Source organism: Ixodes scapularis, unplaced genomic scaffold, assembly GCF_016920785.2.
Source record: "Ixodes scapularis isolate PalLabHiFi unplaced genomic scaffold, ASM1692078v2 PGA_scaffold11__112_contigs__length_91849675, whole genome shotgun sequence".
Lineage (NCBI taxonomy): Eukaryota > Metazoa > Arthropoda > Arachnida > Ixodida > Ixodidae > Ixodes > Ixodes scapularis.
This window is the reverse complement of record NW_024609837.1, coordinates 75408954-75422423: the sequence shown is the minus strand read 5'-3', so window position 1 is coordinate 75422423 and position 13470 is coordinate 75408954. Positions and strand designations below refer to the sequence as shown.

Genomic DNA, 13470 nt, shown 5'->3' with positions numbered 1-13470 from the left:
GAGGGTACGGAGGAGATGGCATGCACCCCCCTCCCCCAACGTAAGCTCCCCTCCTGCTCTCCTGCTCGCCTCCCGTTCAGCGGGAAAGTTTCGGTAAATTCCTTGCTAAATTTAGCCTGTAAATATTCCCGCGAAATTTAGCGTGAAATTTATCGAAAATTTTCACAATAAATTTATCGGGAAATTTAACGTCGATTACCCGCAAAATTTAGCACGTTCAGCTTCCCCGCTAAATTTAGCAGGGAAGTTGGCGTCACGTTACCTCTGCGCCAATTCAGTTTCCCTGTTAAAATTAGCAGGTAACCTGAAGTTACTTTTACGTTCCATAATGCAACGCGCGCGGTTACGCCGACGCCGACACCGAAGCCGCTCAACCCGGAAACGGGCGCCTACAAGCTGCGCTCAAAAAGAAGAAGGCCGGGCAAACAGTGGCTTAAAAGTAGCTTGACAAGGCTTGGACCCCCTCACACATATTGAAAAATCGCAGTGGAAAATATTTTAATTGACTCCGCCGCTTACAAGTTATTAGTTAACAATAGAACCCTGAACAGACCACGAAGTTTCAAATGTCAAGTTACGTAACTTATACTTCCGTAAGATGGTAATCTCAAGGTTTCTATCTTCAAGTTTTAGGAAGTGATGTTAGTGTACACGTTAAGGATGATTAGCCGTAATTTGTGCAGGGAGTGTCAACACACCAGCACTTGTATTTCTGAAATCATTCTCCAGAGGATTATAATGCAATTAAATGCAAAGGTGCAAGCGAGCTGGACTAGAATGACGTAAACAATCCCTGGAGAAGGGGAACAAGAGGGACAAAGGACAAACACAACTAGGTGACTGGTGCGCGACCGAGAAAATCTGCCAGGTTCGGGTATCGAACCCGGGACCTCTCCATTGCAAGTGGAGTGCTCTACCAACTGAGCTAACCAGGGGTTAGATGTCAGTAGAGCAAACGGATTTTATTAGATGCCACTAGTCTAACACCAACCAGGGTGAAGCTTGCAATTTACGGTTATGATTATAATGCAATTAAATGCAAAGGTGCAAGCGAGCTGGACAAAAATGACGGAAATAATCCCTGGAGAACGGGAACAGGAAGGACAAAGGGCAAACACAATTCTCCAAACACAGGTAGGCTTTGTCCCTATAAACATACTTGAATTGTGAGCGTATGAAACGAACGTAGAACCCAAGCAGCACCAGAAAGTGCATTTCGATCGGCCGACGGTTGGCCAGTGTCTGGACAGCTTGGCCACTTTAAAGGGCCCATGAAACGATTTTTGGGTTTGGATAAATCATTTTAGATTGGGATTTAACTAATAGCACATCGTTCAGTGGGCCAAAAGAAAAAAGGTAGAAAGTCAAAAGCCTGACTTTCAGTGCGAAAATTTGAAAACAGAGCGGACTATTTCGTACCTCCTCCCCTTCGCAACCTCTCTGCCTTTTCACTGTGATACATCCGCAATCCCAAAAGCGTGTCATCGGGTCCAAACTGGCGTCACACGCAACCGGACCTCACTTATTCCCTTCACCCCTAAGCTGACATTGTGGTGGAAGCTACGCGCTTGCCGGACCAATCAGCCGCCTCCCTTTCATCACCTGACTTCATTCTCTGCAGCCACATTTGCCACGCTCACGTGGCAAGTGTGGCTGGCCCAACGAGCACGTAGCTTCAACAGCACTGTCAGCTTCGGAATGAACGGGGTGGGGAAAGCAACTTTTGTCTGAATTTTGAGCGACGGGCTAATCTTCTAGGGGGAGAATGGATGTGTCCGGGATTACACAAACGCGAGTGCGAGCAAGAGGGGACACCCCCTTTTCGTCTTCTTTAACTGTTTGGTGGAATGCGCGATTTATGAGTTGAGGAGGAAAGCTAAACAAGAAAAAGTTGGAAAAGCGTTTCATGACCCCTTTAAAGGGCCCATGAAACGATTTTTGGGTTGGGATAAATCATTTTAGATTGGGATTTTACTAATAGCACATCGTTCAGTGAACCAAAAGAAAAAAAGTAGAAAGTCAAAAGCGTGACTTTCAGTGCGAAAATTTGAAAACAGAGCGGACTATTTCGTACCTCCTCCCCTTCGCAACCTCTCTGCCTTTTCACTGTGATACATCCGCGGTCCCAAAAGCGCGTCGTCGGGTCCAAACTGACGTCAGACGCAACCGGACCTCACTTATTCCCTTCACCCCTAAGCTGACATTGTGGTGGAAGCTACGCGCTTGCCGGACCAATCAGCCGCCTCCCTTTCATCACCTGACTTCATTCTCTGCAGCCACATTTGCCACGCTCACGTGGCAAGTGTGGCTGGCCCAGCGAGCATATAGCTTCAACAGCACTGTCAGCTTCGGAATGAACGGGGTGGGGAAAGCAACTTTTGTCTGAATTTTGAGCGACGGGCTAATCTTCTAGGGGGAGAATGGATCTGTCCGGATTACACAAACGAGGGTGCGAGCAAGAGGGGGCTCCCCGTTTTCGTCTTCTTTAACTGTTTGGTGGAATGCGCGATGTATGAGTTGAGGAGGAAAGCTGAACAGGAAAAAGTTGGAAAAGCGTTTCATGTCCCCTTTAAGTGCTTGGCCACCGGAGACATAAACAAGGCCGGCAAGAGTCCGTCCACAAACTAGCTGTTTTCAGCTTGGCCGCCGGAGGCATAAACACGGCCGGCAAGTGTTTGGCCAGTAGTGCTGATTTTCAACTTGGCCGCCGGAAACCTAAACACGGCCGGCGAGTGTTTGGCCAGAAGTGCTGATTTTCAGCCTGGCCGCCAGAGACATAAACACGGCCGGCAAGTGTTTGGCCAGCAGTGCTGATTTTCAGCGCGGCAGCCGGGGACATAAACACGGCCGGCAAGTGTTTGGCCAGAAGTGCTGATTTTCAGTTTGGCCGCCGGAGACATAAACACGGCCGGCAAGTGTGTGGCCAGCAGTGCTGATTTTCAGCTTGGCCGCCGGAAACATAAACACGGCCGGCGAGTGTTTGGCCAGAAGTGCTGATTTTCAACTTGGCCGCCGGGGACATAAACACGGCCAGCAAGTGTTTGGCCAAAAGTGCTGATTTTCAGTTTCGCCGCAGGGACACCCATAATCTAAACTTTCATCGCGTTGACGAAACGTTGGCATAACGACGGGTAGCGAGAGAAGCATCATGAGCGAGTGATTGACAGGATATTAGTGCGTGCATCGCGCGAACACTGTTAGCGCAAGCAAACGATCACCGTTTTATTTAGTTTTTTTTTTTCGTTAGACTAGCACTGTCGTGTGATATGTTCATGTGGAACATTACCAGAAGTGGGAAAATATTGTGCCCGTCGTTTTTATATGAAAATAAAATACGAAAACCGCGCCCACGTCATTTTCGCGCTAACAATACCGCTGTGTCGCTGCGCGGCACAGGACCACATCCGCGATTTTTCGGTTAGTGCTCCACATATTTACTTCCCAAACTGCACTCGAAGAAAAAAAAGTTGTAGTCGGGTGCATCGGGCGCACATGCTCCCCTTTCCTGGAAGACGCGCCCTCCGTTACCCAGCCAGTGTATACTTGTACACCGGCCATAAGCCCCCTTCTCTACCTTAAAAACCTATAGGTGTATCAATGCACTCAGCTTAGTAAACCGCCACGCTAGCCACGCTTCCCGATCAGCTTGTGCTTGAATCGGATAAGATTGGATATTTCAGGCTTTGTGTTTTGGAATAGCCTAAACAAGACGTCTCCCATATATTGATTAAACTTAGGCTAGTCTCAGTAATGTTTTATATAGGTGCTAGGATACTGATTTCCTGAGCCAACGAAAGCTAACAGCTTCGGTTAAAACCGCAACGGAAACGTTCAAAATTGAACCACACGTAAAAGAAAAAAAAATGAACATCTCGACCTAGATGTGCAGAACGCTGGTTTTGTTGTTAACAACGTGGTTGTTGGCGGGTGGTGGGCAACGCCGTGACGCTATTGACGCTATCGTGGTGATTGACGCCAGTGATGCTCGGCTTACTACACAGTAAATTTTTTTACACCTTTAAGGGTGTAAAAGGGGTTTTGTAGCAACTTACATCCTCGGCTACACCCTTTTAACACCCTAAAAACTAGGAATACAACCTCATAATTTTAACGAAAAGGGTGCTGTTTCGTGTTACACCCTACATTTAGTGAAGAATGTGAGAAGGGTGTAGAAGAGGTTGCTAAATAAATAATGTGAAATGGTTTTGGAAAGCTTATACATGGCTCTGTCCATAATGTACAGGTAAGATTTCTGCTTGAAAAGCAATAGTTGTTAGCAGTCTACTTTTTTATAATGTCAGTTGTAATTCATGCAAATAGCTGATAATAAAGTGCCTCTTTTGCATACAATTTTTATCTTTGCAATCAAAATTTTATATATCAGTTCATATTTCATTTTCTTACAAATCACTCCATGCTCAGAAATTGCAAAGTAGGGTGAAATGCTCTATACTAGCATTTTGTACAAATATTTATTGATGGAAGTGTACAGTAAAAAAAATCAGTTAGTCTCGAGTTTATATCTGGCAACATGAAATGAAAATATAGTGAAAATGTTTGACAAATATTCATGACATGCTGCTATAACCTGTCACATGACCATGTCAACCTGAGTAAAATATTCATTTGAGAATATGGTGACATGCAAAAAACTCACACACATAAAGAGGCAAATCCCATAATAAATCAGTTCGAGACATCCCATACAAAAATGGTCTATGGTCGTCCTTGGGAAATTGAATGGCAGGCTATCCCCCCCCCCCTGTAGCTTTGCATGGTCGGCCTTAGAAATTTATAGATACAGCTACAGCCAGCTATAGAAAAGTTTAGGTCCCTGTGTCTAAAGACTCAGGGCTATGTTTCAATAACAACAACAACAACAATAAGTAAAAAATAATAATAAATATTTTTTTTTTATTTCACGTATTTCATAACAACATACAAGAATGCGGGTCCGTCGAAAGCCAAAAGAGGCTTGTAGGACTGGACCCAGCAGCGGCGTGAAGAAAATCAAATTTTGACGCTTGATTACAAAAAAACAAACAAAACACTTAAAAAAAACAATCCCAAGAACTATGCATAAATAACTCTTAAAAAAAATTACTGACATGTAATCATACACCACAATAAATACACTAAAGGGGATTAAGAACGGATGGCCACGGAATACACTCTTTGACCACAAAAAATCTTCTATTCAAAAACTGGGAAGTGTGAAAACAAAAAAAAAAAAACAGAAAAAAACACGAGATGCACAAAAAGGACATGTTCAGAAGCAGGATATTTAGCAAATCGTTTTTAGTTGTTTTTTCAACTGACGCTTTGATGAGTTCCAAGAATGACTCTGACAATGTATTGAAAAGTTCAGGGACATAGAAATAGCGCATACGTTTTCCATACTTTGTGTATACACGAGGAATGAAAAATCGTTCACTTTCCCTTAAGTTGCGCTGCAGGACACGGGGCGTTTTGAAAGGGCTGTGCCATTAGTGTTTGCCAACTACACATCTTTTATAAAGTGCTGAAAAACGCGGGAGACACAACGAAGAAAACAACTCTTCACTTGGGCTGATCAAAAGAGGTGTACGCTGCGCTTTTTAAAATACTTTTTAAGATGCTATCTATTTTGTGATACCAGAGCATGGAACAATTCGCATAAATAGTAATTCCGTAACGTAACAGGCCGTAGGCTAAGGCATTGACTATCAATTTTCGGACAGACAGCGGTAAAAACGTTTTTATAGTATATAACATACAAGATACACTCCTTAACTTTTTGGCTATGTAGCTGAGGTGTGAATTCCACGATAAATCGCTATCAAAGAAAATGCCTAAGTACTTTGTTGTGTTTACATATTCAAGAGGCATACAGGAGCAGTGAGTGCATTTCGACGAGTGCAATATAAAAGGAATATCAAGGCTTTTGCGTTTCGACGGACTACTGAAACACATAATTTTTGTTTTCTGAACATTTATTTTAATAAGATTTGCTTCGAACCAGTCCATAACTTTGGTCGAATTCTCTTGCAATGATACAGTCGCACTGCTCAGATTTAAATGTCTAGATACTAGCAACGTATCATCAGCGTACTGATATATTTCGCACCCGGATATAGTTTTAGAAAGGTCATTGACATATAAATTAAACAAAAGGGGGGCTAAAACAGAGCCCTGCGGTACACCAGCTTTCATTAAATTATTATTATTATTTTCACAGCTTTCATTAAATTATTAATAATAATAATAATAATAATAATAATAATAATAATAATAATAATATATTTATTTCACACATATTGGAATTCATGTTCTAGATACGGATAATAATGTTCTAGATACTAGATAATAATAATAATAATAATAATAATAATAATATTAATAATAATAAGTTACCCTACTGAAAAAACCTGTACAAATGTATACCGGCCTATACCGGTTCACACCGGAGTCCTGTATTCTCATATCGGTAACCGGTATCTCTGTACCGGAGACCTGTAACCACGTACTGGCGAAGCCGACACGCCGTACCGGCTGCCCATACCATGTACAGGCGGCCGATAAACACGTACGGGAACAGCCGGTAGGCCACACCGGTAACCGGTAACCACGTACCGGCGAAGCCGATACGCCGTATCGGTTGCCCATATCATGTACAGGCGGCGAGTGAACACGTACAGGCGAAGCCGGTACGCCACACTGGTGGGCCGTAATAACGTATCGGTGGCCAGTAATCGATGCGCGGCTAACAGCAACCACGTATCGGAGCGACCGGTAACGCCTTACCGGCGCCGGCACTTAAACCGGCGGTCGGTAACCTTGTACAGGCTCTACCGGTATACACAATAGACCGATCTCACTTAGCGTTGGGCGCATGCGTAAAGCCGCCATAACTTTAGTTCACAGGCATGGGCGTACCAACCGGGGGGGCAAGGGGGGCACTTGCCCCCCCAGTTCTCAGAGTGGGGGGGCAAGGCATGCGTTTTGCCCCCCCCTGAAACGGCCGCCACTGGGCAGAGCAGACACAGGCCGGCGGCGCCCAAGGAATACCAAGGGCACTGCCCCCCGACCCGCGCGGGCATATTTTTAACGCGCAGGCGATACAAACCCTAGCAACGGTGCTCACGCACGCCGGATTGGCTGGTTCGTAAAGCCTTGCTCCACGAACAAGGCTACACGGTAACCTTACGGAATCCATCCGCGCGACATGGGCCGGACGGGCCGTCCAGACCAGGACGTAGGCCCTTACACAAAATAAGGTTTTGCTTGCTTGCTTGGAGATAGGCGCTGCCGCCGTCAACATAGGCAGCGGATGCAATGCGAGTTTCCGAAGAGGTAGCGTAACTTAGTGGTGAGATGTCTGCCTCATACGTGTCAGAACCGGGTTCTATTTATGGTGTGGGCCGGCTTACTTCTTTTTATTTTTTTCTCGAACATTTTGTTTTGTCGAGGCATTTGGCGATATTTACATTTCTTTTTTACCATTAACACTAAAAAAAAACGAATGTTGTTGACGAAACATCGCTAAACTAAATCGTATCGACTCTATTTACGGAAGTGCATGGGGCAGCGGGGCTTGGGTTGCCGACCGGACGCCGCAAAGCGGCGTGTACGGGGGGTGTGGGGGCTAGGTGGGTTAATAGATTTGTAATTAGCAGCCGCACACCGTCACCGCGAAGCGGCGTGAACGCAGGCGCGGGGGTGGGTTAACGCGCTTCGAGTGATACACGAGCAGCCTATCCGGCGTGAGCGTCGTTGTTAGGGGTTCTACCGCCTAACTACGCAGGCGCGGGGGTGGGTTAACGCGCTTCGAGTGATACACGAGCAGCCTATCCGGCGTGAGCGTCGTTGTTAGGGGTTCTACCGCCTGCACCGTAAAAGGAGCAGTGTGTGCACCTCCTGTAGTGGGCAAGAATTCCTACATTGGAGAGAAGCGGGGACAAGCCCTTTCTTCAAATGCGTCAAGTCTCCTTGAGCTTCGGAATACAAAGAAACGCCACTATTCGGAGCTAATCCCACAGTTACTCGACCCCTCTTGCGTCGTGTCTGTTCGCTCCCCGCGCCTCGTAGCAGTGTTGTTGCAGTGGGGGGGCTCGTTAAAATTTTGGGTTTTTTTTTTTGACTATCTAAATCACTTTCTTCCTTCCCATCCCCCCCTTTTCTACTCCGCATGCTTCCCCCTCTGCAAATATCAGCTGACCTTCCGACCTCTGTTCTCTGTTGATAGGCAAAACAACCACTAAAATTAGAAAGTAATTTGTAATTTGAGTGGAAGTCACTCGGAAAAGTAGTTAAAGTAAACTACTGATTACTAGAATAGAAATGTAATTAAAAGTTACTAAACTACCCAGAAAAGTAGTTAAACTACAGCAACTTGAGTAAAGTAGTTGAACTACGTACAAGTCTGGCCTGGCAAGCGCTCTGCGTAAGTGTTTTCACTGATCTGCCTAGCCCCGCACACCATCACATGGGCCAAGAAAGGTGTAGTTTTACTGCAGAGGAGAAATCAGCGGGGTCCAAGATGGTGACAATGGAGGATGGGGGACTGTTCCAGTGGCTGATGGCTTGAGAAAGGAATGACCAATTGAAAGCGTTCGTAGAGCCAGAAGTGTGTTTGATGGTACAGACGTTGTTGAGGCGAGAAGATGTTCGGTCGAGGGGTAATAACAAAGTGGTTTTGAGGTCGGGAATGTGGTAGTAGATTTTGTGAATAAGGCACAGCTGAGAGACTTTCCTGCGATGCTGCAAAGAGGACATGGTTAGTTCAGTTTTTAGCGCCGAGACACTGAAAGAAAAGTCATAAGTGGATGAAATGAAGCGAGCAGCTCTGTTCTGAACTGCCTCTACAGCGTATTGATGAGGTACAGTCGATGGGTATTCCAGATGGTTGAAGTATATTCTATTTTTGGTCTGACGTACGTGTTAAAGGTTAGCTTAGGGACAAAGAGTGGAGCGATTTTTTAAGTTACGTCTGCTTAGTCCAAGAGTTCCAGATGAATCGGCGGTAATGACTTCAATGTGGTTATTCCAGGGAAGGTCAGATGTTAGTCTTACACCAAGGTATTTATACACAGTAGCGGTCTCAATCAGATCGGAGTCCAAGAAGTAATTAAATGACAGAGTGGTTTTTTTCTTGGTGAAGTGGATTAGTTTGCGTTTATACTTGTTTGGTGACATAATCCACTCTTTGCACCAATTGTTAATTTTATCTAGATCTTCCTGAAGCTGGTTATTATTTTGCACACAAGTTACTTTGTTATGGATGACGCAGTCGTCGGCGAAAAAGCGTTTTTTTGAAGAAATCCCAATGGGAATGTCATTAATAAATATTAAAAAGAGTAAGGGCCCAAGTACGAACCCCAGGGGAACACCAGCAGATACATTTATTAAGGAAGATTCATGATCATCATGGACGTGACCTGTACACGGGAAAAAAGAAAGTCACGAATCCATGCAAACGGTTATTGGTCGAGGCAAAAAGATGATAGCTTAGAAAGAAGGCGTTGATGGAGGACACGGCCGAACGCTTTGGAAAAAAAAAAAAAAAAAGACTGCTTCAGTTTGGACGTGACATTCAAGGTTAGTGTGCAAGTCATGGATGAAGTCGCAGAGTTGCGTTTCGCAGGAAAGTACCTTTTGAAAACCGTGCTGCTGTTTAAAGAAAAGAAATGGGATGATAGGTGCCTCATGATATTGGAGTAGAGGATATGCTCAAGTAGTTTGCAAGAAATTGAAGTCAATGAATTAGGGCGATAATTAGATGCGGAAGAGCGGCTGCCCTGTTTAAAGACTGGGAATTACCCTTCCCACCTTTTGGTCAGATGGAAGGCAGCTTTGAGATGAGGACTGAATGAAGATGAGTTTCAAATACTCACTAGAAATAACACGGGTGTTTCTTTTAAATTTTAGGGTTGATGTTATCGGTTCCAGCGGACGAAGTAAGTTTTAGTTTATCAATCAATGTTTTAATACCAGCGGAGTTAACGTTAATAGGATGCATGCGCTCGTAAAGCTCTTCAGGGAGAGTGGGGACGAAGTCCAAGCACTCGTTAGTAAACACTGATGAAAAGTATTCGTTAAACACAGAACTATCATGCTCGACGTTGCACATCCGACATTCCTAACTCTCCCCATCTTCCTAAACGTCCGTGTGTGTCCTAACTCCAGAAACCGGAATTTTAAAGGTTAAAAACGGCACGTTGCGAATATGGAACGCGCACTTTCATGCAAAGCTGACGTCAAGTGACTCAAATCGAAAAACATGCATATTTACAGTATTGTTATCTCTTCTGGTGAAGGCTCAGCAACCGTTGCATCCGTTTTCGCGCACGAAACGGTGACTCCCAGAGAAAGTAAGAACGCAGTGATTGTCTTTATTTTAACAATGTAAACACACTTGCAGGCGTGCGCTGATGAAGCCTCAAAATCAAAACTCTCGTAGTGTGATTCGTGACTGCTCCGGCTACTACCCAACCTCGTTGTCACGCCACTTTCTGCAAGCAAACACTAAAATTGCCAGTAAACACACAAAAGCGACATCGAAACAATTATCTTGTAGAATATCACCTTATTTAATCATAACTGTTTCAATAGGCACTACAAGTTGTATTTATTTTAAGAAGAAGCAAAATTTTTTTCGTGAGAAAAAACAAAATATCAATGTTAAGTCTGGTAACGTTGTAATTTTGCCGAATCATTGCCACATCTTTAGAAAACTTCGACAAAAGTTGCGCCGAATTTTCGATTAAGGGGGGGGGGGGAAGAGGGTCGGGTTTGCCCCCCCACTCAAAAACAAGTTGGTACGCCACTGTTCACAGGAGGCAGACGGCCGTGCACGCGAGGGCTCGTGCCTTCTCGTGCTCTGCACGCGAAGAACTCCAGCGAGGTTGTCGCACGTGCCCAAAGACTAAAGTTCCCTCGCTGCATTGCGGCAGCGGTGGTGTATAGTCAAACTGGCCGGTGAGATCGGTCTATTTAACGCGACCAGAAATTATCAGACCTCGACGGGAACGCGCTCACCGCGAAACTAAACTGTGATATTTTTTTTCAATAAAGAATTTTAATCAGAAAATCACATATTAGGTCATTTCAGTTTAACAGTTTCAGCTATTAAACTCAACCATTTTATGACATGCATATTTAAAGTCATAAAATGAGAAAACCAAATCCATGGGAAGCGAGGCCGAGATAAACGAGAGTTTGCTTCATAGCTTTGAGCCCTGTACCGCGGTAGTTTCGGTTTCGGTTTATTGACGTCGGATTGGATTGGATTTCGTAGCTGTAAGCCAGAGTGCAGAAAAACAACCAACGACGGACAAACAATGTTTTTCTTAACAATAAATAAACTTAACATGGTAAGTTTCTATGCTTTTAAATGTTCTAAAACTATTTTGAGTAATAATAGTAGTAATATAAACTAAGGCACATTATTTATTTAATCCAATCCAATCCTTACATACCACCGCCGCTGGCCAGCCGGCCAGTACCAGCCAGTGCTGTGAACCAAAGCCGCATTGACGTTAGGGCTATCTCGATCGGTGTGTATCGGTGTCGATATGTACTAAGCGTACATGATTTATATTGATGGCGCGAAGGCAATAGTCAGCGTGGTGAACCGTATCAAGAAGTTCAAACCGGCGAGCGTTGGCGACTTCGACCCCGACGTGCCGAAAAGCGTCTACTGGGAGGCTGTTGGAGCGTGCGCCGGGGAATGGTAAGTTGTTTTCTACGCATCAGGGGCTCGAAGCACAACGTATACTGCAAACCGTGAATAGGGAGTTTTCGTAGATCGTTTTCGCTGTCCCGCAACGCCCTCCGCAACTCGCTATATACCCGGAACTCTACAGTCAAGGCTATCGGCGGGCAGGCGCATCTTCGTTGCGGAGGGGGAAACGCGGTCTACGAACACTCCCTAATGTTCGCCAGCCCCCGATTTTTTGCACATTCCACGCTTCCAAATATTAGCGAAATTTAAGGACACGTGGAAAGCGGAAATTTCGTGGGCCCCCGTTCCGGCGTCCCCCGTTCCGGCGTCTAAAATTCGCGAAATGGAGTGGGCACGAATATGACCTTGCGCCCGATTTGTGAAGAACTGGGCGGCAAGAGCAAAGGGTTTTACGTTGTTTAACTACAGGGCGCTCCAGACGGTAGCCACGACACTCAAAATAAATCGCAACAAATCGGCTTTGTAAGCTCGACAAATTTACCACATAAGTTCGACTAGGTGGTGCATTTAATGTGTAAAAATATCGAAAAAAATGATTTTTGAAACAAGGGTTATAGCGCAGGCTGGCTGGTGAACGGTCATATTTATAAACCCCGATACAAGAAGGGAAAGGGAGACGAACACGACGACTTTGAGATGTAATTCAGTGTGCATGTTTTGTTTTACAGAGACACGAGCTGAGCTGGTTGCTGCTTTGAAAAAGAAGCACGTGGTCATCCCAATGGTATTGAACTCAAGGTTCGAGGTTTATGTGTGCATTTAGGCTGTTTTTCTTACCTCATCTTCGACTCTGTTCAGAAGGAGGGGGTTCGTCTTTTGTTTCCCTTTTTCAAATCAGCAGCATACTTCACTTCCGTTACCAGTGGGCAGTAATTGTGGGTAAAATTTAACGGTTAGGCTAAAGAATATCTTGCATTTTGTTCGCTTTCTGAGTAATTGTGTCCATTCATTATGGCTGGTCAGGACTATTTGTACAGACACTTTTTAAATTGCTTGTTATTCTGGTACACAGATCCGGTGGGTAGAACGCTCTATGAAAGTGGACCACAAGCCGTAATGTAACACACAAAGTGCCGCAGCTTGGCCACTCCTGGTCTCGACTGTGCTGTAGCTGCAGTTGTCCCTCTTCAATTTCAAGAGACACTCTCCTGCTCGTTTCTCGACCGCATTAAATCTGAATTCGACACTCTTCCGTCTTACGAGATGTGCTCACCTACTCTAAGTCAAGTCAAAATCTCGCTGTACACGAAGTTACATCTCTTCTCCACTATCGCAAGACGTCCTCATTTGTTTGGCGTCCTGCTTGCGTTGCAGCCGAAGTTTCCTCTCTTTAATCTTTTCATCCGCTTCAATGGTCCTCTTGTTGCTACGTGCCTCTCCAGCTTTCAACAAACATGTTTTATGTTGTTCCGAAGTACCCTAGGCACTTTGCTTTCACTGTGCCTCAGCACGCTTGCGTAATGTTCCTCTGGTGAGACCTGCTTTCGCATACCGACAACGAAAGATGATACTCAAGTCTGGTTCACAGAGCTCTCCTCAGATGTGGCTATGTGCGACTGCGACCAGATGCGGCGCACATTGCTATGGCAACAACGGCGTTGAGTCACTGGCACGTGCATCAACGCAGCTCTTGCCTGCAACCAGTAGCTCTTTCGCAAATGCTTACCCATGTATGCTCGTAGTGAAGCGGATACGATGCCCGGCATATTTTTCTTTTCTGAATTATAATGTGCCGGCACATGCTGTTT

The 13470-nt window shown here is 45.0% G+C and overlaps 1 non-coding gene across 1 annotated transcript; it reads right to left on the bottom strand.

Moving 5' to 3' along the window:
• Positions 1–862: 862 nt before the first annotated feature.
• On the bottom strand, positions 863–935 carry Trnaa-ugc. The gene has a single exon. It is a non-coding gene; the product is annotated as a tRNA-Ala (tRNA).
• Positions 936–13470: the final 12535 nt, after the last annotated feature.